We start from the raw sequence: 27,562 nt of genomic DNA, 5'->3' as shown, positions 1-27,562 counted from the left end.
GAGGAAGAGGGAGCATGGAGAAACATCACTAACCCAGATGAATCTCATCTGTGTACATAGTCATAATAGAGGAAGGCATTTGAATTTTGAAGAGAATCAATCTGTGAATACTGGTATTGACTCTTACCCAATATAGTAGTACACAAGTCATGCCCAATGATGTGATCAGACAATGATTGGAAATATATTTTTGTAGGCTTACTCACCCAAAAAATACTACATTAACTTCAGTGTCTTTTTAACTTATTATCTGGGGCTTATGGGCAAAGTATTGAAAAAGGTTTATAATAATGTCTACTAAGAAAGACAAAATTGCCTCCGATATAGAGGGTAATATTGAAACTAGATCACACTAAAGAACAGTGTGTGTGTGTTTGTGTGAGGTTGACACTTTAAAGAAAGCAAAATATCCCTATGAAGTTTCTGATTCAGTGCAAAGTTTATGTGATTTTGTTTAGATTCAGGGAGGCTACACAAGAATGGGTTTTAAAAAATTTCCTATTAAATTTATTGTTTCTATTGATTGATTGATTGGAATGGCAGAGTTGCTGAGGGAGAGGCACAGACAGAAAGAGAGAGGGAGAGGAAGAGTGTAAGGGAGACAAAAAGAGATGTATCTTTCACCCACAGGTTCATTCCCCTAAATGCCTACCTAAGACCAGGCCAGACCAAAACCACGGGCCACATCTAGAGATGTCTCCTCTGTGGGTGGCAGTGACCCAATTATAAGGAATGATGTGTACGAAATTAAGGCAACTATTGCCACAATAAAAATCCATCATAGATACATCCACATCAGTCTGAGAAAGTTGGAGGAGACAGAGAATGTGATGGCTCAGGACTTATCAGGGAAATATGAATGGTGTACAGCCAGGAAGAAGTGCATAAAGGAAGGAACATGCCCTACAGATAAACATTGGATAAGCCTTGGTCATGAGTATAACGGAAATGATTTTTTATGTTTGGATCACTTTCTCTCTCTCTCTCTCTCTCTCTCTCTCTCTCACACACACACACACACACACACACACACACACATACACATACCTCACTATTAAGCATAACATCACCTTCGGAAAAATCTTTAATGTCTTCTATGTTCCATGAATAATGGTAAATTCAGATTTTGTTTGGAAGATACATGTGATTGCTGGATAAACTGTGACTTGTATTTTCATATTCCTCATGATCATACATGCTGAACAAAGCAGTTGGCAGTGGTGATGGAGAACAACTTCAAGAAGAAAAGAATTGGGTGTAGATATTCATGGCATTTGCTCTCTGTTAGAAATGCAGTCCGTCTAATCTCAAAATCCTAAAAAAAAAAACTTTAGATGAACAAATGTAATGACAAAACAGAGAATGTGAAGGGAGCTCATTTGATCTCAGTGAGTGATGCTGAGTTGATAGCATAGTAGAATAATAGAAAAGAGCAAACATGGTGTTAGATAAATTCAAGATAATCTGTATATGGAATAACTTAGAAAACACACACACACACAACTCACTCTGGTAGGCAGAACAATGGCCACTCAAAAGTGCCAGAGTGGTCAGGCTTGAATCCCTGGGACCTAGGAATATATTTATTGACATTTGCGCATGTTTTAAAGTTACAGGTCCTAAAATGAGGGAGTTATCCTTGATTAATACAACGTATTCGAAATGGTCCATGAGGAAATAGAAGTGATCATAGTGATGTGATTTGTAAAGGCCTTGGGAATGGTGCTGAGGTCTCTTATAAGCTGAAGCTCCATATGTGGTGCTGTAATTCTATTTGTGCATTAATTTAAGTCCCAACTGCTACTCCATTTCCAACCCAGCTCCAGCTTATCGCCTAGGAAAGCAGCAGAGAATGGCTCAAGCCCTTGGGCCCCTGCACCCATGCAGGAGATCCGGAAGAGGTTCTTGGCTCCCAGCTTTCAGTCAGCTCAACTCTGACCATTGAGACTAGTTGGGAGAGTGAACCAGCCGATGGAAGATCTGTGTGTCTCTCCTTTTGTCTCTGTAGCTATGCCTTACAAATATAAATAAATCTTTACAGAAAGGAAAGAAAAGGTGTTGACATGCTGTCACTAACACTGAAGAATGAAGAAGGAGCTATAAGCCACATCATCCAAGTAGATTTTAGAAGACAGAAAATGCAAGAAAACTGATTTATAATGAAGATTATGTGATATTAGTACTGTGGCCCACCATGTGGAACATTCTGACAGCTCATCATGAAATTTGGCTATGTGAAATTAAGCATGCCAAAATCATATCTTTCACTGTAACATCGTCAAAACTGAGGATCATAATCATAAAATCATTGAGCAGACATGTTAGAAGGTAATGCAAGAGGGATGTGCATACTATCTTGGAGATCAGAAGTAGTGACCAGTATGGTCTATTTCGTTTTTGATCAGCAGGGGCCATGTGGCCAAGAGAATCCCCAAAGATGAAATTTTAGAATTTACAAATTCCATGATTTTCACATTGGGGAACCAATAGTGAATTGTAGTTAGCATTTGGTTTCACACTGTAAATGAACTCCATGGGTCTTGTTTATCCTTCAGAGGCAGAAGTTTTTAATATAATACAACACCTCTGATGTCATGAGAGAAGTCTCCAGTTATGAGCTTTGAGGTTCTGTATTTTATATTCTCATTGGATATTTTTATCAGTGATTAATTGGATGAGAATATAATGAGAACATATTTGGAATATGCAGAGAATATGTAACTGATAGTATGAGGTTCTGTGAGGAACAGCAGAGTTAGGATAATTCACTTTCTATCATGGCAATATATAGCAAAAATAGGTAGGGTTTCTGATAATAATAACTCCAATATGAATCAGAACTTGAATAAGGCTACTAACATTTAGTCAGAGCTAGGTTGTAATAAAATAGTACATGTAACTGCCTGGTTCTCTAGTTACCTACAATACTGAATCAGGGAACCATATTCTAAAATAAAATAATCATGTTGTACTAACATATTCTAGTGCCAAACTTTCTGAATTTAAATTTCACCTCTTTCATTTACCCAATTTATGGAGTAAGTGGAAAAGGCAATATCCTCCTTATCAAGTGTGAGATTCATTGCTGAAATCCCTATAACAAAATAAACAAGATAAAGCCATCACAGATTCATTTAGTGAACATTTAGTATGACCTGGAAACCTTCAGGAAAGAAATCCCAAAGACTGAGGTGGGGAAATGCGTACTTCTATGTTAAGTCTGATGAAATGGGTAGTTCTGGAGAAATGCCAATATACAAAAGGATGTCTGACTTAGCAGTAGTAAGCAGTAGGCAACTCTACCAGGCCTGCTTGTTTTTGTCTTGAATCTGAACCTTTTTCCTTCCCACCGATGTGAGTGAGCATCCTTCTCACATGAAAAGCTTTATGGAGACTGACCCACCTTGGTTTTTTACCTGGCTTCAGAGGAGAGGAATGCTACTTGCTATGAGATTTTTTTAAGGAAGGATAGAAAGTGGGGAGTCAGAGAGAAATTTTTCTTCTGTGCCCTTCCCATTCAAAATACTCAGCATGTCAATGAAGTATACTTCAAACATTATGTTCTGAGTCCTGCCAATGACCTTGAGCATGTCTTTAAGTTTCATTTTTTTGCATAAAATGTATTATATATGATAGTACCTCTCTCAGACCTCTTCAGATTTTATACTGAATTATTATCCAAAAACTCATCAAAACAATGCCTGATGCATCTCAATTATGATATACATTTGTTAAAACATATAACTCAAAGAGATGTGTTGTCAGGATTATTTTATTTCATATATGGAACAAGTTAGAAAGGGTGATGGATAATAAATATCTTCAAAATTATAGCTATTATTATTTTTTAAAGACTATGATGTGAAAGTGAATTTCAAGTTAACATGAAACAAAAGTATTCGAGGAAAACAGCAGAGATTGGAGGCCAGTGTTGTGGCACAACCAGTTAAGTTGCTGCTTGTAACAACAGCATCCCATATTAGAGTGTCAGTTTAAGTCCTGCCTGTTCCATTTCCTGTCCAGCTCCCTGCTAATATGCTTGGGAAATCAGCTGAAGACAGCTCATGTGTTTTAGCCCTGGCACCAGTGTGGGAGAACAGAATTGAGTCCCAGTCTGCTGGCTTCTGCCAGGCTTAATACTGGATCTTGGCAACTGAGGAGTCAAATCGGGAGATAGCAGATCTGTCTCTTTGTCTCTGTCCCTCTTACTTTCAAATAAAATCTTTTAAAATGAAAATAGCAGAGATATATAGCAAAACATAATTAGACCTCCACAAATAAATTTTCAGTAGTAAGAGATCTCTACAATGAAGATGGACAGTGCCTATACTGTATGGCTAGGTTTCTTTTTTTTTTTTAAGACTCATTTTATTTTTATTGAAAAGCAAGATTTACAGAGGAGAGACAGAGAAAGATCTTCTGTCTACTGGTTCACTCCCCAAGTGGCCACAACAGCTGGAGCTGATCCTATCTGAAGTCAGGAGCCAGGCACTTCTGGGTCTGCCCATGTGGGTGTGGGTCCCAAGGCTTTGGGGCATCTTCTATTCTCCTTCCCTCTCCCTGGCCCAAGGCCACAAGCAGCTGGATGGGAAGTAAAACATCTGTGGCATGAACCGGCACCCATTTGGGATCCCAGCATCTACAAATCAAGGATTTAGCTACTAAGCCGTGTGCCAGGTTCATGATTATGTTTCTAAACCCACCCTAACATTGTTTCTGTTTGAAACAGGGTGTCTTGCAATCAGCATTTCATCCTTGGTCTAACCAGACAGGACCAAACAGAGGCAGTATGGCTGCCTGAGCAATGCTCAAAAGACCATGGATGTCATTGAAATCTAATTTCTATGCTAAATAATATTCCTTCCATGATAGCCACTGGAAGTTATCTTTAGAGGACAAAAAGAATCAATCTTTCCATGCTTTTCCCCAAAAAGGCATGAATATTCTTCCCACTTACAAACACTCCTACCTCTATTTTGTTCCCCTGCTTCCATGATTCCTTCAACTCTAACAGGTTGAGAAGTTGATTTGTGAGCTAGGGTCTGCCCTTCTCACCTCTGTGTGCAGTGAATAAAGCTTGTGTTGTTCATGCTGAACTTTAGGTTTATTACTGTATATGAGACACTGAATATTTTAAGGACCTGATTTTATATACCTCCCCATGTTACGCAGGAAGACAGACATTAACCTATGTGTATGAGATGAGAGAAAAGAAAACAAATGGGAAGTTTGTGCATCTGAACGATGGAGGGTACCTAGATGGCTTGGCAGCATGTCTTGAGAACAAGCCAGTATTTATAGATCAAAGGCTCTTCCCAGTAACATTGCAGAGATTTGTTGCCTAGGAATTTTCCTGTCCAATAACATTCCAGTGAGGGGATTTTCATTCTCTACACCCTAACGTTCCAGGGGGAGGTTGGACATCCTAGCATATTCCTGTGCCATAAAACCATGATAATACTCCCCCAGGAAGTGATTTCACAGCCAGGAAATATTCTGCCTGGCACCATCCTAGGATAAGACTGTGGGAGAGGCAAGGATATACAGGAGAAATATGCCCCTTACCCATAAAGACCCCAGTCTAAACACAGATGGGCATTTGATTTTCTACTGAGCTGCCCACCTTGCCTGTCAGGTATACTATTTCATTAAATATTGCCAACATGCATATCACGAATCTCTAATTATTTTCTTACAAGGAGACAGCAAGCTGTGTTCTAGCCTAACCAACAATGCTTTCAGTAGTTGTCAAGATTCCCTGTGAGATTTAGGGATTATCCTGGTAGCTTCTGAGACCTAAGGGCTCTGGGAAACTCCTCTTTGCCCTCACTTAGTGACAAACTCTAATTTTCTTTGCATATAAGAAAGCACAGACAACTATGGGCAGAGATTGTACTACATGCAGAAATTTACATCATTAATGGGCAATGGGCCAGAGGGCTGCCCAAAGGAAAGCAGAGTAGGTGAAGAGAGAGGACCCCTGGCTGCATCTCTAGCCATGGAATACAGGAGGGAGGGCTGGAGAGCGCCCCTTCCCCAGGGTTGACTGCTTTTATGAGGTAAAGCATGGTGAATCTGCTGGTATGACATGAACTTGGAATTGTATGACACCTCCCCAAGTTCCATGGGGAGCTTAATATCCGTATTTTTATGGAATTCCTCCTTAGGTTACAGATGAAGCAGATGTGTTCTGGTAAAGAGAGCATTCTCATAAACAAGTAGGAGGATAGAGTTACAGCTTAGCAGGCTTTCATCACACCTGCCTGTCACATCTTGCTTATTGCCGTGTTCTTTTCCTGAAAGTTGTCCGATTATATGTTTTAGCTTTTTGTAGACAATAGCTAGGCATGCATAGAGTGAGGGAAGGCAGAGCAGCGAGCTGTAGGTGAGGTGGCCTCCTGCATGGGGGTGGCAGTGGGGCAAAAGATTACGATCAAAATTGCCTTGCTGGGCATTTGTGTGTACCTAACTCTCTCCAGTCTAGTCTATGAAGCTTTTCTACACCTTCCAATCAGGAAAGCAGGTTTATGGCATCTTTTTTTGTTTGTTTTCTACTCTGAAGTAATAATAAGAAAGCCTTTCTTGCCTCCAAAGACCAGCTTTGTGGAACATGACAGTTCCCCTATGTGAAAACTTGATAGAAATGTAATGGAGAGGAACAAACGCTAAGTTATTTTGTAATTTTACTTACCCTGCATGCTTCTGATTCAATAACTCTAATACATAGGTAAATATTGTATAGTCAATGGCAGATCAAAGTTCATTTCTCAGAGGAGGGTTTTGAGGATTGAAGAGGGGTGGGTCATGAACTCATCTTTCTGTTCTTCAATCTCCCTTTCCTCTAAGACCATCTGAGTCTCTTAGAGTAAAACAGTTTGGGAACTAACACCTTTAAAGGTCTCTGGGAATTTGAATAGATTGCCTGAGGGAATGTGCTCTCTGAATGGCTTTTGATAAGCCATTCAAAGAACAGGGAAAGAGTCCTTCAAATGACTCCAGTACAATTCTTAACCCTTCAATGAAGAGCTCTGGAATGAAGAAACAAGAAAAGCACAAAAGTGTGTACCCAACAGAAAGTAAAGACCATTATAGGCAAGGGCCCTGGCTATTCCCTTGGGAAATATGGGGGGGGGGGGAGGGGCGTGTTTTCCAGTGCCCTAGCAAACGCAAGGAGGATTTTTGTCTACTTTTGCTATTTTTAAAGTACTAGCTGGAGAATAAGAACAAAGCACAACATATTGGACATTTTTCGTAGTCACATTTGATTGTGTGAAATAACTTTTTAACTGTCAAACAAACAAGAAGATCAACACAATCTGATTTCTTTTAACCTTCACTTGATACTTCCCTCCTGTGGAAAGAGAAGTGTCTAAGTGCGGTCATTTGGAAACCTGCTGAGCTGGATGCTGCAATGCGCTTTTGAAATCTCATGGCCAATTTAGTAGTGTAACAGGAAGAAAGAACTCGCATAGAATCAAAAAGAACTGGTTCTGTCACTTTTCTAGCCTCTTCTTTAATAAAAGCCAAATGTTAGGGTAGGAAGGCTGTCCAGGAGTTATGTTTTTCAACACGACGGTGGGTATTTCATTCAGAAATTCTAAAACATCCCCAGAATTAAGCAAATTTTGAGAGCCGAGAAAAAAAACAGTGAACTGAACAAAGGAAGCTAGCCTGATCACCAAGGGGAACAAAAGTGGTCCTAGCAGCCTGCAGCATTTAGGGTCTTTTCAGGAATGCCCAATGCCCTTAGGAAACAGAATCTTCCAGGAAATTGCCAATTAAAACCTGAAGTCAGAATTGCAGTTTTTCTGAACAGGTGATTTTTCTGGCATGCTTTATGTTAGGCAAAATCAGACTTGAGTCCCTGAATTGGATAGCATGTGAAGAAAATATAAATATGCAAAGAAGTTTAATTTCTGTTTTTTATTTAAAAATGTCACAAAGCCTGAAATGGATTAATTCTTTCTTCATAGAAGGCAGAACATTAGAAAATCAAGGTAATGGTAATTGGTGAAATGACACACATTGATATTATGTAACCAGCTGAACTGAAGCTGATTACTCATTAAGGCAATCAATTATTCCTTACTGTCTTTAGGAGTCTCCTATTTCCAGAATAAATACAACACAGTAAAATTATCTATTTAAAAGCAACTAATTGTTACATGGGTTGTGAGCTAAGGGAATTATAAATCAACTAATATTTTAAGCTGTCATTTTTACGTGAAAAATGATTGGCTTTTATACATATCAATAAATAAATGACTTACTTGTGTTCAAATTTAAACTATTATAAATTTTAAAAGAGGGATGGTTTGCTTGAAGTAGATTGAGAAGTGGAGTATGTAGAAATCATAGCAGTGACTCCAAACTCAGAAAGGAAATAACTATTATTTGCATCAGATATAAAATTGGATGAAGAATTTTGGTGTTGTTCAAAAGTTAAATATTAGAATTTGTCCTTAAAACAGCTTGATAGGTACCAGTAGAAATGTTATTGCTAGAATGCAAAAGAATTTTAGTAGTTTCACAGTGTGAAGATATGCTAAATAAGTAAAAGCTAGATTCACAATCTTTTAAAATTTCTTTTTAATATTCTTTAAATTACTGAGAGGGATGAACTCCCAGGTGGCCATCCAATTAGGGTGGGGTGGTTATCGAGGAAGGTGAGTGGGACACATGTTTCAGTTTCTTTTTTCTCCTGCCTATGGGGGAGGAAGGAAAGGGGACACTCCTTGCTGTCAAACTACATTAGTGGGTGGTCCAGTCCTTTCAGAAGACCATAGAAATCCCCATGTGGAGAAGAGTGTTGGAGGGTGTTGTTACTTGAGTTGTTTTGATAATTCTGAGATGCTGTTGACTTCTTTGCATTAAGGGTTGAAAAAATATTTCCAAGGTCTGTTGGTTGACAAAGTCTACCTTAGGGCCTCTACAGACCCAAGAATATGCTGCAAAGCTTGGCCAAAAAATTGTCTAACCTGTTCTACTTTCCATCCTCTGATAAGGCAGTAAATATCCCCTGCTGGACTAGATTAGCTGGCTGTCATGTCCCCTGTGTGCATCTGAGCATGCTGTCCACAGCATAGACATCAGCAACTGCCCAGACCTGACACATAAACTCCAAGGACAGAGTGATTTTCCAGGGTCGCTGAAGTATGAGTTCATCCGTCTAGTTTGGGAATCCCTCAAGAAAGCTCACCTGGGATGGCCTTAGACTTGACTCTCAGCCCCGGATCTCAGTATGCCAGTGGGTGCTGGGGCCCAGCCTGACATGGCCAGCCTCCAATCCTGGCACTAACTGGCAGATACTTTGGTCTATCCTGAATGGCCTGTACTCATTCCAGCTCTCACTGGTGAGTGCTATAGCCTAGCCGAGCCTTTCCACCCCCCGACCACACTCTCATGTGAAACGATGAGTACTGTGGTCTAGCCTGGCCCATCCCACATCCATTCTGGTTCTGGTTAGCCAGTAGGTGCTGGGGCCTAGCCTACTCTGGCACACCCCCAGACCCAGCCCACATGCATGCTGATGGGTGCTATAGCCTTGCTCAGCTTGGTCAGCCCATAACTCGGGCTCCCACACTCAACAGGGTGAGCTGCATCCCAGCAGGGGAGTCCCAAGAGTTCCCCCACCAGGCCTATTTCCAGTCCTAGGTCTTGTGTATGCTGATAGATTCTTAGAACCAGCCTGACATGGCCCACCCACAGTCTCAGCTCTTGCTCCTGGGCGTTGTAGCCTATCTATCCCAGCCATGTGGTTCACACCCTATCCTGGCTCTCTTGAATGCCAATGGGTGCTAAGGCCTGGCTCAGCCCCAGCCCTGGCTCTTGTGATCTCTAGCGGGAGTTGTGGCCTAGTAAGTGAGTTCTCCAAGTCTCCCTATTAGGCCTTTTCTCAGCCCGGGATCTCATTAGTGCTGGCAGGAACTGTGGCCCTGGTTGGTATGGCCTGTTCTCAGTCCTAGTCTTTGCATGTGCCAGTAGGGACTTCATCCTAGCCCTGCCCAGCCTCCTTCCAGCCCGAAAACCATGAGTGTCAGGTAGGTTTTTGTTGGTTGAGTTCAGTGGTCCAGCCTGACTAGACCAGTCACAACCCCAAGCTCTCTGTAAATCAGTGGGAGTTATAGTCCCACAGAGGTGAACTCACAAGTGCCCTATATAATCTGCCCCAAGATCCAGTTCTTTCATGTTCTAGTGTGCTGGGCCCAGCCTGACATGGCCCACCACTGCTCCAAACACTCATGGGTGGTTACTGCAGCCCAGCCCAGGCAGACATGCCTCCTGCCCCAAGTTTTGTGTACACCAGTGGGCAGCAGGTGATGCTATTTAGCCCAGCTCAAGTCTCTCACATGGGTGGGTTTCTTAGCCTTACCCAGACATGTCCTCTAGTTTTTGCCCTCTAAACACTCAATCTCAGCTCCCTCAGTTACTTGTGAGTGTAGCGGCCTGTTTCATGGAAGCCCCCAGAAGTCATTCCTCCCTTGTCAAATATGCTCTCAATTGTTGCCACACCCTGTGTTCCCAGATCTACTTTCCTGGGTAATGTGCAGCCCCCCTGCCTAGGGGCCAGGGTGGCATGTTCCAGCCCAGCATTATCTGCCTTCCCCACATGTCTTAAAAAAAAAAAAGAATAAGCAGCTATGCTGGCACACTGGTATAGTTAATACAAATTTGGCATTAAACAGGCACAGAATGCCCACCAGCCACTGGCTGCTTTTCTCCCAGCAGTGTTAATACTTGACTGTACAAGGCAACCTAGGCAGTTGCCTACACCCGGGGAAGATTCATAATTCTGCATATTATTGCTTGTGAAAAAGGTTAAGAGTCATTATCACTTTATTTCTCTTTCACTTGTTTTTTTCATCTTCCCATTATCATAGAGGGGAAATATATATGGGGCCATCTAGTGGCAATGCATAGTTTTCCCCCTTTGGCTTTAAAAACAATTACGGTTTTCCAGAAATGTATTCTATCTTTTTTGCTTTCAAAATGAGGAAGGGCAAACATAATTTTCTTCATGTTAGGAATCTCTTAGTAACCACTTTCTTAATTGAACTGTTTGAATATTATACTTTATAATTTACTAACCAATGATGGCAGCTACAGGTAGAAAGGGGAATATCTTAATAATCCAAAAAGCTTTAAATATCAAGAGAAATTTGCTTAGTATGTTCTTTATTTCAGCAATATCATTAGCAAAGATAGTTTACTTTGATAGTTTTTCAAGGAATAATTTTTGAATGTACTTTAAATCGCTTTTATTACCAATCTGATACAGTGAATCAGGAACAAGGCTATGATATTCAGCAGGTACTCACCTGAACTGCTTATTCTTTCCTAACTGATTTCTCTTCTGCCCTGCTAATGTTCCTTCTGTATCTGTAATCTATATAAATTATAGGAAAATATTTGAATGTTGGTGTCACAATAATGACATCAAATGGGACTTGGCTCTGTGAATTATATACATGATAGTGCAGTTGGAATACATACAGATAAGTGAATGAGTGAAAAGCATATGTATATTCTGGTAAAATGATAATCTGTGAGAGGCAGTGGGACAGAAAAATAATGGAGTAATAATAAGAAACTTTAAAGTTTATTATTGGGAAAAATAAAGTTAGGTTGTAATTTTATTTTACACTGAAAATTTTAAGTACTTGTATATGTCTTCTGAGGCATATTTTTCAGTGTATCTATGACTTTAAAATGTCATTCAAAGCATAAAAACTCCTGTTTGATCTTTCTGAATAAAAATATACTTGTTTGAAAGAGAAAGAGAGATAAAAGAGGGAAGAGAGAGAGAGAGAAAGAGACAGAAAACCCTACATCCACTTGTTTGTTCTCCAAACAGATGCAGTGGCACAGCCCATGTTGGACCAGACCAAATCCAGAAATAGGGCTTAATGCATCTTCTGCTGCTTTCTCAACCTCATTAGCAAGGTGCTCTAGCATAGGATGCTGGCACCACAGGTGACAGCTTAATCTACTGTGACAAAGCACCAGCCCCCAATTCAACCTTTCAGTCAGAATTGTCTTTTTTAAAAAAAAGATTTATTTTATTTTTATTGGAAAGTCAGATATACAGAGAGGAGGAGAAACACAGAGAAATATCTTCCGTCTGATGATTCACTCCCTAAGTGACCATAATGGCCGGTGCTGCACCGATCCAAAGCCAGGAGCCAGGAACCTCCTCCAGGTCTCCCAAGGCTTTGGATTGTCCTAGACTGTTTTCCCAGGACACAAGCAGGAAGTTGGATGGGAAGTGGAGCTGCCGGGATTAGAACTGGCACCCATATGGGATCCTGGCGTGTTCAAGGCAAGGATTTTAGCTGCTAGGCCATGCTGCTGGACCCCAGAATTATGTCTTAATAATCAGATCTTATTTTATAGTACTGAATTTAATTGAATAATGATTTTTAAATGATTATATTTGAATGAAAGATTATCTCTGAAGGTCTTCATAAACAATTACATCACAATCTGGAAAATTTTAGTTAGTTTGTACAGTGTTTTTGATAAGACATGTACAAAAATTTATTACAAAAATGAACAACTTCACTACAACAACATTTTTTATTTTCCTCTGTGTTCCCTGAATTAGTAAGCACGTCTGTTCTAATGATAGCTAAAACCATGTCTTAGTTCAGCACCTGAGATATATTATTTTTCAATAAATATTTGTTGAATTAATACTTCAAATCAGTATAAAAAATTTAAAAAATGGATCTTGAATTTTTGTGTTTAAATTACATTGTGATAAGTATTATTCATTATAAGTTCAAATTAGCTACCAGATATGTTGACCAAAAAAGGATCAGCCCAATTTAAATATTGTCAAGTGAGTCAAGTGGAGATTCAAAACGGAGAGTTGTTTACCTTAGTGGTTAAGATGCCTGCATCCCACATCATAGTACCTGAGTTTGATTCCCAACTCTACTTCAGATTGTAGCTTCTTACTAATGTGTAATTTGGGAAACAGCAGAAAATGACTCAGGTGATTGAGTTCCTTGTTTCCAGCTCTAGGCCTCTAAACCATCGTGGCCATTGCGTGCTGTGGGGCTCGGGGCAAAGAGGTCATTAAGTCAACAAGATGGCGACTAACAGTCAAGGTCACTGCGTTATACATGAGAAGCAAGATGGCGGCCAAGGACAGAGTCCTGGGCGTGAACCAGGGCAGGGGTTAAGTGGTTTCAAAGAAATACTGATTGGCCAGGGCCATTTTGCTCGCCTGCCCCTGGCCTATGGGAGGTGGCTTCTGCAGTCCTGCAGGTGACAATTGGCTCCTAGTTCTCCCCTCCTATAATTCCTGGGACTTCTGGCCTGAGACTATTCACTACCCTATCTCAGAATTTGTACTCCCCAAATAAATTGGAACTGCTTAGACAACCCCTGTCCATCTGTTTGTCTCTCCCGCACCGGGAGGCTGGATGGCGGGCAACAGGCTCACCCCCTTTGGCAACAGGGTGCTAGAGGAACCTGTGGGGGAGACTCTGCAGCATGCATTTAGGAGGGGAACCAGTACATGAGAACTCTGTCTTTATATTCCTCTTTGTTGCTCAAATGTAGAAATTAAAATTTAAACTGATAACCTGGAAAAAGTTGAATTCTTTACTTAATAGATAATACAGGAGTATATGAAATTATTTTGTTACATCTGTTTTTCTCGTTCTATATTTAAGACTTTCTTTACTGTGTAATGTATAATAAACTTGCATTGATGTCTAACAATATTAGCAATATTTTGTTTAAAATATTTTAAAGTTGCCAAATGTATTATAAAGACTTATTTGTTTGAAATGCAGTGACAGTGATGCACACATACACACATGTACAGTTCTTCCATCAGATCAAGGTAGGAACCCTAAGAAGGTGAGAAAAGTTTCTATTGTATTTTTATAACATTGAACACTTAATGAAAATTTGCTATAAGTATATAAATATTTTAAGGGCTTTACAAGTATTATTTAGTTTTAATCTCATGAAAATTCTATGAAATATTAACATCATTATCATCCCCATAATCATTCAAAGTTTGGGGCTGAAACTGGCTACAGAGATTAGATACTTTGGCCAAGTTCACACACTGCCAGTGGAAGTAGGTAACACATGGAAATTTATATTCCAGGGTCTATAACTTTTTTAAAGGATTATTTTAAAGAGTTTTAAATTTCTTTTGAAAATCAGAGGGAAAGAGAGAGAGAGAATCTTCCATCTGCTTACTATCCAGATGACCACTATGGCTAATGTGAGGCCAAAGTTAGGAACCAGAACCTTCATTTGGGACTCGGACTCCCTTGTGGGTGGCACAGATCCAAATACTTGGATCATCTTCCGCTGATTTCTGCAGGCCATTAAACAGGGTTTTGGATCAAAAGTAGAGCAGCCGGGACACGAGCTGGTACCCATATGGAATGCTGTCCTCTCAGCTGGTGGCATTACCTTTTATATTTCTGTGCTCACCCTGGGTCTACATAAGTAAGCACAGTATTTTTATTGTTCCTAGATGACTGAAGATCCAAAACAAACGAACAAAAAATCTTTGAGAATCATTGAAAGCAAGATTCATATTAGCTTAGAGACAGTTGCTGTGATAGTAAAGCAATATCTAGCTTAACTGAAAAACATCAAAAGGAAAGAGAATTAGCATGGCAGAACAGGATGTGTGAAGAGAATCAATATTTGATAGAAACAATAGGAGAGAAAAATTCTTCCTTCTACATTTCTGTTATTTGGATGGTTTATGAGTTAAATAAATATAACAGATTAAAAGGGGAAAAGCAATTTTAAGTACTTTCATAAACTGAGTCTCATAAAGTTAAGAATCTCAAGGAGGGGAGCAGATGATTGACATATGTAGAATCCCGAGCTACAGAAAGGAAAAGAGAATTGCAGTTCATAGTAGAGTTAGATGGGATGGTGGAGCAACTTATGGGAGGAAACATATAGTGAATGGCAATTACCTTGATAATAGGTAAATCTTATAGGTGAATAAAATGATTTGAGAAAAACTCTCTGGTATAGATAATTTTACTGTTGTAAATTTGCTTTATATGGAAGATTTCTCTCATAAAAGGGAAAATTTTCAGAGAAAGATATTTCTGTGACAGTGGTTTTTCAAATTACCCAACTTGAAATAAATATGCCAACAAGGCAGATCTTGTAGTAGTGTGCTAATTTACTAAATATGATTGTACTCATTGTTGTTTCCTAAGCCCCAATAAAGCCAACAAATCCCTCCTGTTGCAACATTTGAGGAAGGAGAAATGCAGAGCCAGGTAAATTATTGGTTCTTCAGTAAGGAAACACAAAAGCTGAAATAAAAGATGACTGTCTAAGGAAGTTATCTAAGAGCTCTAAGTGCAAAGAATGAATTGCTTAACTTTTGTAATCAATAAATAATTTGTTCTTTATTTTGTAAAGGGTCTACAAGCTGCCAAGTATTGTAAGATTCCTATACAATAGTATGCTTATTTTTTAAGATTTATTTATTTATTTGAAAGGTGGCAGTGTGTGTGTGTGTGTGTGTGTGTGTGTGTGTGTGTGTGTGTGTGTGTGTGAGAGAGAGAGAGAGAGAGAGAGAGAGAGAGAGTGTGTGTATGAATCTTTAGGACTTAGCCAGGCTGAAGCCAGGAGCCAGTAACTATCCTGGTATGGCAGGCACCTAAGTTTTGAACCAACATTTGCTGCTTTCTTAGGTGCATTAGCAAGAGGGTGGCTTGCCAAAATGCCTGGCCTAATACCATACTGAATAAAAACAATATTTCCTCATACTTCTTTCCAGGGTACAAAGCAATTTCCACATAAATTTGGCTCCGTTGTGATGTTTAGAGTTAATCTGTAAAAGTAGCTTATGTACACTTTTTGCTTATATTTTTTTTTCACTTTTTGAAATGTATTCATTTGTAAAGCATAGAGAGAGAGGCAAAAGGACAGATCTTTCACTGATTCACTCCCCAAGTTTCCACAGTAGCCAAGACTTGGCCAAGCTGGAGGAAGAAGCCAGGGACTCGATCCAGATCTCCCATCTGGGTGGTAGGGACCCAACTAAGCCCCAATTACTGCTCTCTCCCAGGAAGTTGAAGTTAGGTGCTAAGCTAAATACCAAACTCAAGCACTCTGATATGAAATACAAGTCTTTTAACTGTCATTTTAACTTCCAGGCTAGATACCTACTTATAGTAGACATTTCACGTCACCATTAGTGGAAGAGACTGAGAACAGATGATATTGAATGGCATGGCCAACTGATAAAAATCAGAATTTGACTTCAAACCTCCGTATTTTATTTCTAGTACTGCGGCTTAAGATACAATACCTCAGGATATGCTGCAGACCAGGCTAAGCCACACCAAAATGCACTTGTTTGGCATATTTTGAACATGATATTCTGAGATAGTGCATATATAGGAGGATTCTGTTAGGAAAAACTGTCACTTTTTAAATTTATTTTTGTAATGGAAATGTACATTAGTAAAATATCTATCAGGAAGAGAGCTGTTCTGAGGCAATTTCTATTTTCTGAGAGACAATTTCAATAGCAAGTCAGTTTTATTCACCGTATCTGCCGCTCCCAGCTTTCCCTAATTTACACGAGCCTCAAAGAAACCTTAAGACCCTACTTCTTCCTGTAGCTCAAGATGCTATATAGTCATTTGACCCTTTGTGGAGTCTCATGTGACTGATGTCCTAATAGAAACTGGAAATTTGAGCACAGAGATTACACACTGGAATACCTTGTGAACAATGGAAGAGATGAAGGAAATGCTTTTGAAAGCCAATAAAATTCAAACATCCCCATGAAGTCTCAAGAAACTAGAGCAGCCATATGGGAGGGATTCATTTTCATTACCCTTAGCAGCAGCATTTTCCTCCAGTATCTTGACCATGGATTTCTAGTTTCCAGAATTCTGACCCCATACATTTCTGTTGGTAAAGCCACCTAATTTTTGCCATAGCAGTTGCAGAAAGCAGGTTGCTGCACTAGTGAAACTATGAAAAGATATTTTATGGCTAGCAAGGCTACACTGTAATTATCTGAAAGTGTTAATGGTGGAGAGAGTCATGCACATTCAGTGCAATAGGCAAAGTGGCCTGGATTATCAAGGCCTCCTACAGCTTTATTGAGTTGGATTAGCACTGAGGCAATTCATGCAAAGCTAATATTTGAGAAGCAGACTTGACTTTTATTCTTTAATCTACACATTTACTAATATCCTGATTATCTCTAATACTGCTACTCTAATTGTATTTGTACTGGTGCAGTGGTGTCAATGTAGGTTTCTTATTGCATGTTTGGAATGGTTCAAAATTTGTTTGGCAGGTGTGTTTTAATATACTCCAGTATCTTTTTAAGCAAAATTGATTATACAGTTCTTGAATGATGTAAAAAATTCCTACTTATAAGAGAGATGTGTGCCGTAGCATTCATCATCAATTTAAGGGACACTAGTGAAAGGAGAATATAATGTCTAAGGTTTTTTTAAACATCTGTTGAAATTTGTACATTTTCAATCTATTTATAACATTGTAGTATCCCTTATCTGAAGTTCAAGTAACTTTTCTTTTGGGTTTTTTTTTTTTTTTTGAGATTTATTTATTTTTATTGGATAGGCAGATTTACAGACTGGAGGAGAGACAGAGAGAAAGATCTCCGTCCATGTGTTCACTCCCCAAGTGGCCACATGGCCAGAGTTGAGCTGATCTGAAATCAGGAGCCAGGAGTTTCTTCTGGGTCTCCCATGTGAGTTCAGGTTGCCAAGGGTTTGACCCTCTTCTACTGCTTTCTCAGGTCACAAGCATTGAGCTGTAAGGGAAGAGGAGCAGCTGGGATATGAACTGGCACCCATATGGGATCCCAGCACCTGCAAGGTAAGGACTTCAGCCACGAGGCTATATCACAACAGGCCCACCAAGTTACTTTTCTTAAGATTTAGTTTTTTAGGGTCCAATGGCATGGCCTCGCAGCTGAAGTCCTTGCTTTGGATGTGCCGGGATCCCATATGGGCGCGGGTTCTAATCCCGGCAGCTCTGCTTCCCATCCAGCTCCCTGCTTGTGGCCCTGGGAAAACAGTTGAAGACAGCCCCAAGCCTTGGGACCCTGCACCCACGTGGGAGACCTGGAGGAGGTTCCTGGCTCCTGGCTTTGGATCAGCGCAGCACCGGCAATTGCAGTCAGTGCGGGAGTGAGTAACCGGACGAAAGATCTTTCTCTCTGTCTCCTCTCTGTATATCTGACTTTCCAATAAAAATAAATAAATCTTTAAAAAAAAAGATTTAGTTTTTAAAGAAAGCTATCAGGGCCGGGCGGTGTGGCCTAGTGGCTAAAGTCCTCACCTTGAACGCACCAGGATCCCATATGGGCGCCGGTTCTAATCCCGGCAGCTCCACTTCCCATCCAGCTGCCTGCTTGTGGCCTGGGAAAGCAGTGGAGGACAGCCCAAAGCCTTGGGACCCTGCACCTGTGTGGGATACCCGGAAGAAGTTCCTGGATCCTGGCTTCGGATTGGCCTCACATGGGGAGTGAATCATCTGATGGAAGATCCTTGCTCTCTGTCTCTCCTCCTCTCTGTATATCTGACTTTCCAATAAATAAATAAATCTATCAAAAAGATGTATAAATCTCCATTTCTGATGTCTCCTGGAGGATGTACCCACAAATGTTTCCTTGGGATAACTTTGACCATCAGATAAACAACTCTCTGCCAGGTTTCTCTACTACAAGTTACTAGTTTTTTCCTGTATTTAATACGTACCTTGTGGAGATATAGTCTAAGAATGATTAAATTTCCATGCAAAATATTCACATTTTAGAAATCTTGGAATGTAATAATTTTTATATTCTTTAATGGATCAAACTGTAAGGACTTTGAGATTTGATTTCAAGTTGGCTAATGGTTAAAATAATCTCACAATTTTTTTTTAGTTTTTGTTTTGAAATAATGTCAGACCTACAACATCCTACAAAATTTGTATGAATAATTTCTATATTTCCTTTAACAAGATCCCTCCTCCAATGTCAGAATTATACCTTTTCACATTTGTGCTTCTTTCTTTCAGAATGGGACTCATTTGAGAGAAGTTTAGAGATAAAATTACCTCTTTGTTTCTAAATATTTAAAGGTATTTTCCTAAAACCTTGTATAGAGTATGACTTACTGAAATGAAGAACTTCAAAGTGACGAAATGGTACTCTGTAGTTTTCATTCCTATTTAATTCAATCATCCGTACTATAACCCTTCGCATTAAACAAAAAGAGAAATGTGGTCCAGCATCCATCCCTAGGCTCACATACTGCTTTTTATTTTCTGGAAAATTATGTTGCCTTTAATTTTAGTCATTTTTTCAGTTTCTTCTCTATTCACAGCCTTGATATTTTTTAGCAGTTTGAGTCAAAAATCCCTCAGTTTAGGTTTGCTGGATTTCTCCCTTTTATTAGAGTTCTTCACACATTTGTGACAGAAATAACAGAATTAATATTGATTCTTTTCGTCACAGGATATCATGAAATCAATGATAGCAGTTTGTCATTTTACTGCTGTACTAGCTTTGATCATTAAAGGAATGTTTGTTAAGTGCCTCTGTGGTAAAGTTCCTAGATTTTCCTGATAATTAATTAGTATCTTGTGGACACATCCTTGCAGATTATTTAAGTATCTTCATTTCTTTCTTTAAAAAAAATTTTTTTTTATTTATATGAAAGATTGAGTGACAAAGAGAGTGCTTTCATCCACCAATGTACTCCCAGGTTAGCCACAATGGCCAGCACTGGGCAGGGCCAAAGCCAGAAGCCAAGTGCTTCATCTGATCTACCACATGGGTGGCAAGGTCCCAAACACATAGACCATTTCCTAGGCCATTATAAGTAGTTGGATTGGAAGTAGAGCAGCTGACACATACTGAAGCTGAAGCCCTATAATGTAAAAACATGGTCCAGATCCATTATTTTCCATGACCCCAGATGTCCTTGTCTGTATCCTATAACACAAAGTATCCTTGTCTGTCTTTTATCAAAAGGAAATCACTGACTTAAGGCAGTAATCCATAGCAGTCATTTGCTTCTCTAATTGACAAGAACCTTAATGGCCAATATTATCTGGAAACCAGTCCTGTAACTACATTAAAGTAACCCCTCAACCTCCATGGCCTGGAGCCCACCAGACCATCATAAATTCTCAAAAGATTACAGCATCACTGACCAATCAGAAACCTTGCATGTATGTACTTCTCAGTCCCAATTTTCTGTCTGTAATTGCCTTCACCCCTGACTCCTTAGAAAGCCTGGGGATTAAGCAATAGCTGCCCAGCTGCTTGCTCTGCACTTTGCAAAAAATGCCTACTTTCTTTCAGCATTCCAGTGTCAATGATTGACTTTCTATGTGTCAGGCAAGTGGACCCAGCTTGAGGGTTCTATAACAATGCCTTCAACCAGTTTGGAGTGTTTTTCAGCAACAGCACTCATATGGGATGCTAGCATCACACACTGCTCCATCATAATAGTGGTCCCAAGTATTTTGATTCATTCAATCATTTTGGTGTCCTTTGGTAAGTCTCTCCTGAGTATTTACTGCTGTGATTCTTGCAAACTGTGATTTTTATTTTGATTATTCTCTTTAATTTAGTTGGGGCTCTGCTATATGAATGATTTCTCTTTCTCCAATTAATTTCATTTTATTCATCTAGTTGTTTATATAAAATATAGATATATTGATATGAATGTATTTCTGAGTTTTTCATTCTACTAACTAGATGATATTTTCTGATATTTCTAGTTTAACAGCATTGTTCAGTATCATATTTAAGCTGACTTTTTAAATAATCTAAAATACATTCTCCTGAGGCTAGAGTTTCTTAAAATCTTTTAAAAAACTTTTTCACCATTTTTTTCAAAAATGAATATAATGATCTAAATAAGTTGCTTTCATGATTTTCTTTAATAATGTATTTTGTGTATTCTGATGCGGATAATGGCATTTTTGGCATCTAGAATTAATGATGTTTTCTCTTATAATTATATTTTATGATATACAGTGCATAATTGTACTAAATTTAAACATTAGTTTTTGTCAAGAAAATTTTCATAACAAAAATAAACATTTACTATGATCACATTATGGATTATAATGTAGTATGACCAAATGATGATTACTGTCTGGATTATTAGTGATAGATACATATTAATTAATAATTGACACATGTCATGATGGAATAATTTGCAGAGTTTTACTGAAAGCTCAGCAGTACCACTACAAAAGAGAGAATATGAAGTCAAAACATAGGGGAAAACAACCAAAGTGAAAGGAATATATAAACAAATTTACCTGTCAAAATCTGGTTTTCCAGTGTACATTATTTTTAGTATCTGTAAAATTAAATATGAATATGTAGACATAAATGACCACATTTAATATGATTTAATCTTTCAATATTAATGAATTATTGTTAAGGGGCTGACATTGTGGTTGCAGTGTATAAACTGCTATCTGCAGTGTAGGCATCTCATCTGGTCCAAGTCCTGATGCTCTACATCAAATTCAGTTCCCAGCTATTGAAACTGGGAAAGGAGGTGATAATGGTCCATGTGCTTGGGTCACTGTTACCCACATGACAGACCCAGATGGAGTTCCAAGCTTCTGGCCTGGACCTGACCCTTTCCTGACCATTATTGTCTTTTGAAAAGTGAAACAGTGGATGGAAGATTTTTCTCACTCTCTCTGTAACTTTTTGTCTTTGAAATAAAATTTTAAAAAATATTTTAAAAAGGAAATTAATCTTTTCTTAAAATTCATGTATTTCAGCAGGGAATATAATAGAATTATTAAATAGATGCTTAATAATAAGAGTGAGGTATGATCCCCTATGCATGCAGATCTGGAATGGCAAAAACAAATAATTACATAATGTAAAGTTTATTCATTTGAAAGGCAGTGTCACAAAGAACAGGGGCAATAGAGAGATTTTCAATCTGTTGGTTCACTTCCAAGTTGCCAGAATAGCCGGCTGAATTCAGGAACCAGGAGTTTCTTCTTGGTCTGTTGCAGTGCATGCAAGGGTCCAAGTGCTTGGGTCATCCTCTGCCACCTGCTCACGTGCTTTTGCAGGGAGCTAGATTGGAAGTAAACCAGGCAGGACTCAAACTGGCACCCATATGGGATGCCGGTGCTGCAGACAGGAGCTTTAGTCACTATACCATAGCACTGGCACAGTCATTCTTAAAGTTAGCCCACAGAAATCACTTTTTAGTGATTTCTATGCTATCTTAAAACTATAGAAATAACTAGCATTACACAAGAAGCTTCACATAGTCTTTGTACATCCAATAGCAACATCCTTTATCATATTCCTGTTTGAAAATAAGTAATCAGCTAAAATATGGTGTGATATGCCTCCTCTGCAACTTTAACCTTGAGAGTAACAGCAATGTTTTGCACTCAGACTTAAAAGAACGGTAAATTTGATATAGGACAATACATTTCATTTTGAACTTCAAAAAGCTAACAGATAGGAGTAACAATCACAAACTTGAAACTGGGAGTGAAGTGAATAGCATTTATAAAAACAGTTCCCTCAAGAAAAACTCCCATTTCACTTACTAAATTAATTGCTGCTGTGAATCCTTTCCTAATCTGTGCAGAAGGTTCTCAACTGACTCTAAGGCATTTGTTTTATTAGCATATGAGTCATTTGAAGTATAATAAATATGCCTGAAGTCCTTTTATTCTCCTCTCTTGATGATTCCTGCTACTACAAAGGAGTGTTTTTCCATAGGCAAACACAACAAATCCAATTTGTTAAAATAAGACTGTTGAAGCAAAAAGGGGAAAAAAGGAACAATCATAAATATGCAGTGGGACAGCAAGATTGGTCTACCTTTTCCAGGGGGGAAAATCAAAGAAAAAATTGTGAAAAATGCTGCTACAACCTAAACTTTGGTATAACAGCCAATCTCTGAGTGTCTGTACCAGCCAGTTAAGTGATGTGTAATAATTGTTCTGTCACACATCAGCACAGAAAGTAACCTCCCAGTTTTGTGATCTCTGTTTTATTGTGCTGGCTGCTTTTGCAAATGGGCTGAGGAAATTTGGAAGAATTGTTTTGCAAAAGGAAATTGGACATCTTGTGAAGAGGAAAGCAGCATAAATGATGAGTTAGTAGGAGAAGATGGAAAATGATAGTTTAAGAGGGAAAGCTGGGCATGATAATTGGTTTATAAAAGGCTGCAAGGGAAGACAGATACCAGCTACATTCTGAGTTAGAATAAAAACAAAACCCTGGAGATAAGCAATAAGGCCAGTTACTTGCTGATTGGACAGTCATTTCTATTCCTATCTCCTTCATTGATTGTTTTCCCTGATCCTTTCTGCCATGCCGATTGGCCACTGTTTCCTTCTTTCAACCAATGAAAGAGTGGCCCACTCTTTCTGGTACCATTTTGTTACAGAACAACCTCACCAGCAAGCTACTTTGGCAACTCCTCTTTTGGAGCTGAACTCCTACCTCCAGCAACAGGAAGCTGCTTTCTTTTAATCATATGTATTCCTTGCTCATTCTCATTGCGTGAAAATATTGGCTTGTGGGATGAGAAATGATAGCATCTTCCTCCAGTTACAAGAAGAGAGTTTCATGTAATGGTATTCAAAATATCTTTAAAAATGTGTGTTTGGAGAAAACTGTGTAGATTTTTTAACCTTATTTTGTGATGTAATTTTTGACGTACTATCACAAGCATTCAGTTAACAGTGAAACTCATGAAACCTGCAACTGAATAGAAAATAATTTTGGTACTTTAATAAATCTGTTAAAAGTGCAGCAGCTTAAAGCAGAATTGTTTTTCTTGGGAATGATCAGAACTAGTTTCTAAATTAGATTACATATGGATAACTAGGTTATATCGATTTAATGAATGCTCCATGCTATGGTATGGCTCCCTGCTACTGAAATATGCTTTCTCTTGGTCTAGAATAGCTTCTTCCATTTTCAAATCCTTGACAAATTTCCAGTATGTCCCACAATACCAAGCAAGCATCTCATGCTCAATTTTGTTCCTTTAGAGTATAGCGGGTATGTCTGAAACTCCTGGAGCTAGACTGCCTGCTGGCTTTGCTACTTCACATGTGCAAGGAATAGAGGAAGTCACTTAACCTCTTTATGCCAAAGTCTCATTTCTAAAATAAGCATATTATTACCACAAATTCCCTTGGTTTCCATGGAGAATTGGTTCCGGAACCTGCTGTACCCGCAGCGATTACCTGCATCTGGATGCTGAAGTTCTTCATATAAAATGGCATAGTAGTTGTATGTAATTATGTACATCATTCTGTATAATTTAAATCATCTCTATAGTGCTTAGGATACTTAGCATAATACCTACACATCACTTCATTCACATAGATTCAGTTTAACACTACATATACAGCAAACCCAAGGTTTGTTTTTTGAAAATTTATGAATTTCTTTTCTGAATATTTTCAATCTGCTGCTAGTTAAATCCATAGATGCGGAACCTACAGATGTAGAGTATCATGTGTATCTGCTGCAAACTGTATTTGTGCAGATTTAATAATTATATAATTATAATAATTATACAAAATAATTATATAAAGCACATATCAAGTGCTTTAACAGTGTGTGTATTTTCCTTATCCTTTTCTAAAAGTCCATTGGGTCTTTCTGGATGTCCACTTTGTCTTAGTCATAAATGTCTGAAGACTTTATTTCAAGTAGCACCCTGGACTATGCTGTGAACTTAAGTGCAAAGTTCATATTTTAGTAATGCTTATTATATTCTCAACTTTTACAGTAGTACCAAGCACATAATTTGTGTTCAAATATCATTTGAATTCTCTTCTGATCTCAGTCTGATGCCTTTACTTTCTACTCCAAGCCCGTATTACACAAAATTCTTTCACTATATGCCTTTTTTCTGTATTATTTTCTGCCTCTGCTGAAAAGCCTTCAGTTGACCCATCTGTTGCATATTCTCAGCAGCACACCACTTTCTGGCTTACCACTACCAGAAGAATCTCTCTCTTGAGAAATGATGCCACTACCTCAAATAAACTCTGTCCATAGACTCAACTTTGCATCTTCCTCAGGCTGCTTGCTTTTTTGCCAGTATCAAGACTGAATTGCCTGGGTGAATCTGCTTTCATCATCTTGAGTTTTATGTGTGTTTGTGTGTGTGTGTGTGTGTGTGTACAGATCAAAGATGTATATTGTTTTGTGTTTCAACACAAATATAAGCAGAAAATTGCCTACGAAATAAAGATGGTATTCACTGAACATAAAACCACATGCTATGCCTACTTCTTGCTGTAGTTCTGTAATCATCCAATTTCATTACACTCCAAACTCTTGGTCTATTTTATTCTTTATTCCATTGCATGCTCCTGTCCCTCTTAATTGTATTGCAGCTTTGGGTTCATCTCTTCTTTAATCTTCTTTCTTCTTCATTTCTTAAATAAAAACCAATTTATAGCAAAGAGAGAATGGAAGGCAGTGAGATCTTCCATCTGCTGGTTCACTTATCCAAAGCCTACAACTAGAGTCAGAAGACCAGAAGTCCAGAACTGAATCTAAGTTTCTTAGCAGGATTGCAGGAATTCAAGTACTTGCATATCCCTGCTGCCTCCTGGATGTTTTAGCAAGAGACTGGAAGAAAAGTTGAGGAGCTGGAAACCAGCAATATGGAATGTGGGTATTCCACGTGCCATTTTAACTGCTGTGTCAACTACTCTCCATTTTTTTTTCCCATTTTCACTCTTATGTAGTTTGTCTTAAAAGGCTGTACTGCTTTCTTGGATCTTGTGTCACAGTTTAAGCTGCTGCTTGCAACATGGGCATCTGACTGCCGATTCAGGCTCTGGCTACTCTGTCTTGACTCAGTTCTTGTCACCAATGTAGGAGAACTGCATGGATTTCCCAGCACCCAGCTTTAACCTGATCCAGCCCCAGGCATTGCGACCATTTGAGGAGTGGACCAGAGAATGGAATTTCTCTAGCTCTCTTTTTTTCTTTCTGAATATGTGTAGCATGTATGTGTGCGTAACTTTTCTTTTGGAATAAATAAATAAATGAATAAATAATTTTTTCAAAAAGCAGAAACCTCCAATAAAACAATGAAATAGAATACAAATGTGTGGAAGGTGTTGATATTTAAAGCCTTGCAATCCTAAAACCCCAATAGTGATGAAGAACATAGTTTTTGAGTATGGAAATGCTTGTGGGTATAATTTTATATATGTTAACAAACCTAGTTAAATATGCCCAGTATTTTGGAATCAAAGAGAGCCTAATGTAACCAGAGGAAACATTTACTGATGCTGGTATGGCTAAAAGAATGTTGTAGTCTGCCTGCGTTTCAGATAGCTCTTTACTTGCCATCTGTACTCAGTCTCTCTTACTTCCACATTATCCCACCCTTTTTTCTTCCCTCTTTTACATATTAAACCAGTCCCACTAGAGATTATGTAAAGGGCTTCTGAGAGGGACTTTGCCATGGATTGCAGGGACATACTGCTGAACACAGACAGCGAGGAAGAGGAATGCAGAAAATAATACCTGCTCAAATGCTAATGCTATCACAACTTTACTGGGCGGAATATATGAATGTGTATGTGTGTGTGTGAGAGAGAGAGAGAGTGAGTACATACCTGTATATAAGTGAGGCCCACAGTATTTGTGGGTGTGAGTACCCTCCACAGTCTCTAATCATCCATTTTCTGTTTTTCTTCCTTGGATACACAGAGAAAAATCCCATAAGAGAAAACCTGTTTCTCTCTATAATATTCAGCTTATGCAAGTGTAATGCTGTTTTTCATGTACTTTTGTGTGCTTTGTGGTGCTTCAATTTTCATATCTATTATGATGCCCTTAAGCTCTGCAGATGCTTTCTTCTCATATATGTTGTATTGAGGATCATGCAGAAACATGCTCAACAGGAGAACTTTTAGGTGTACATATGTATGTCCTGGGTGGTCTGAATAATACATATTTCACAAGTTCACCCTAAGTATATGTGAATGCTGACCTTGGAATTAGTGTATCTTTTAGAGGATGAGGTTATTTGACATGTTCAAATTTCCTTAGCAATGAGAAAAGAGAAATTGTTTCTGATCATATTCATATTTAAAAGACTGCCTTGGTGTTAGAGAAATAACATTGAAGCAGGCTTTTAAAACAGAATGTTATTATTCATTTATTTAAAAAGATAAGAGGAAAAGGCATAATGACTTAGTAAACATTTATGACTAAGATCAAAACTATTTGGGCCTCTTTTCCAATCGTGAGAGAGATTAAAATAATGACCATCCTTACTGGACATTGTTTTTGATATATCATTTCTAATAAAAGAGAACTGATAGCACCAGTGGTAAGAAGTTATCCCCCTGAGTACTGGTTAGGTCACGAAGGCTGCATTTTTCAGAGTGGGTTTTGGTGAATAGATTTCAATTATGCTCATGACATAGAGTTGTCCTATATTAAAGATTAAAGATGCTTTATCAGTAATGACTTAGAGATCTAAAATGAAGTATAGAACCAATTAATTTCACTTTCCTGTGT

General features: G+C 38.6%; 1 pseudogene; it reads right to left on the bottom strand.

Annotated features, from left to right (window-relative positions):
• LOC121169497 overlaps positions 1 to 24,316 on the bottom strand; it is a 38,516-nt pseudogene extending 14,200 nt beyond the window's left edge.
• Positions 24,317 to 27,562: the final 3,246 nt, after the last annotated feature.

This window comes from Ochotona curzoniae, unplaced genomic scaffold (genome assembly GCF_017591425.1).
Source record: "Ochotona curzoniae isolate NIBS_2020 unplaced genomic scaffold, NIBS_Ocur_1.0 scaffold_1852, whole genome shotgun sequence".
In the NCBI taxonomy this organism is placed as follows: domain Eukaryota; kingdom Metazoa; phylum Chordata; class Mammalia; order Lagomorpha; family Ochotonidae; genus Ochotona; species Ochotona curzoniae.
The sequence above is the reverse complement of the archived record's forward strand: the minus strand, read 5'-3'. Positions and strand labels throughout refer to the sequence as shown.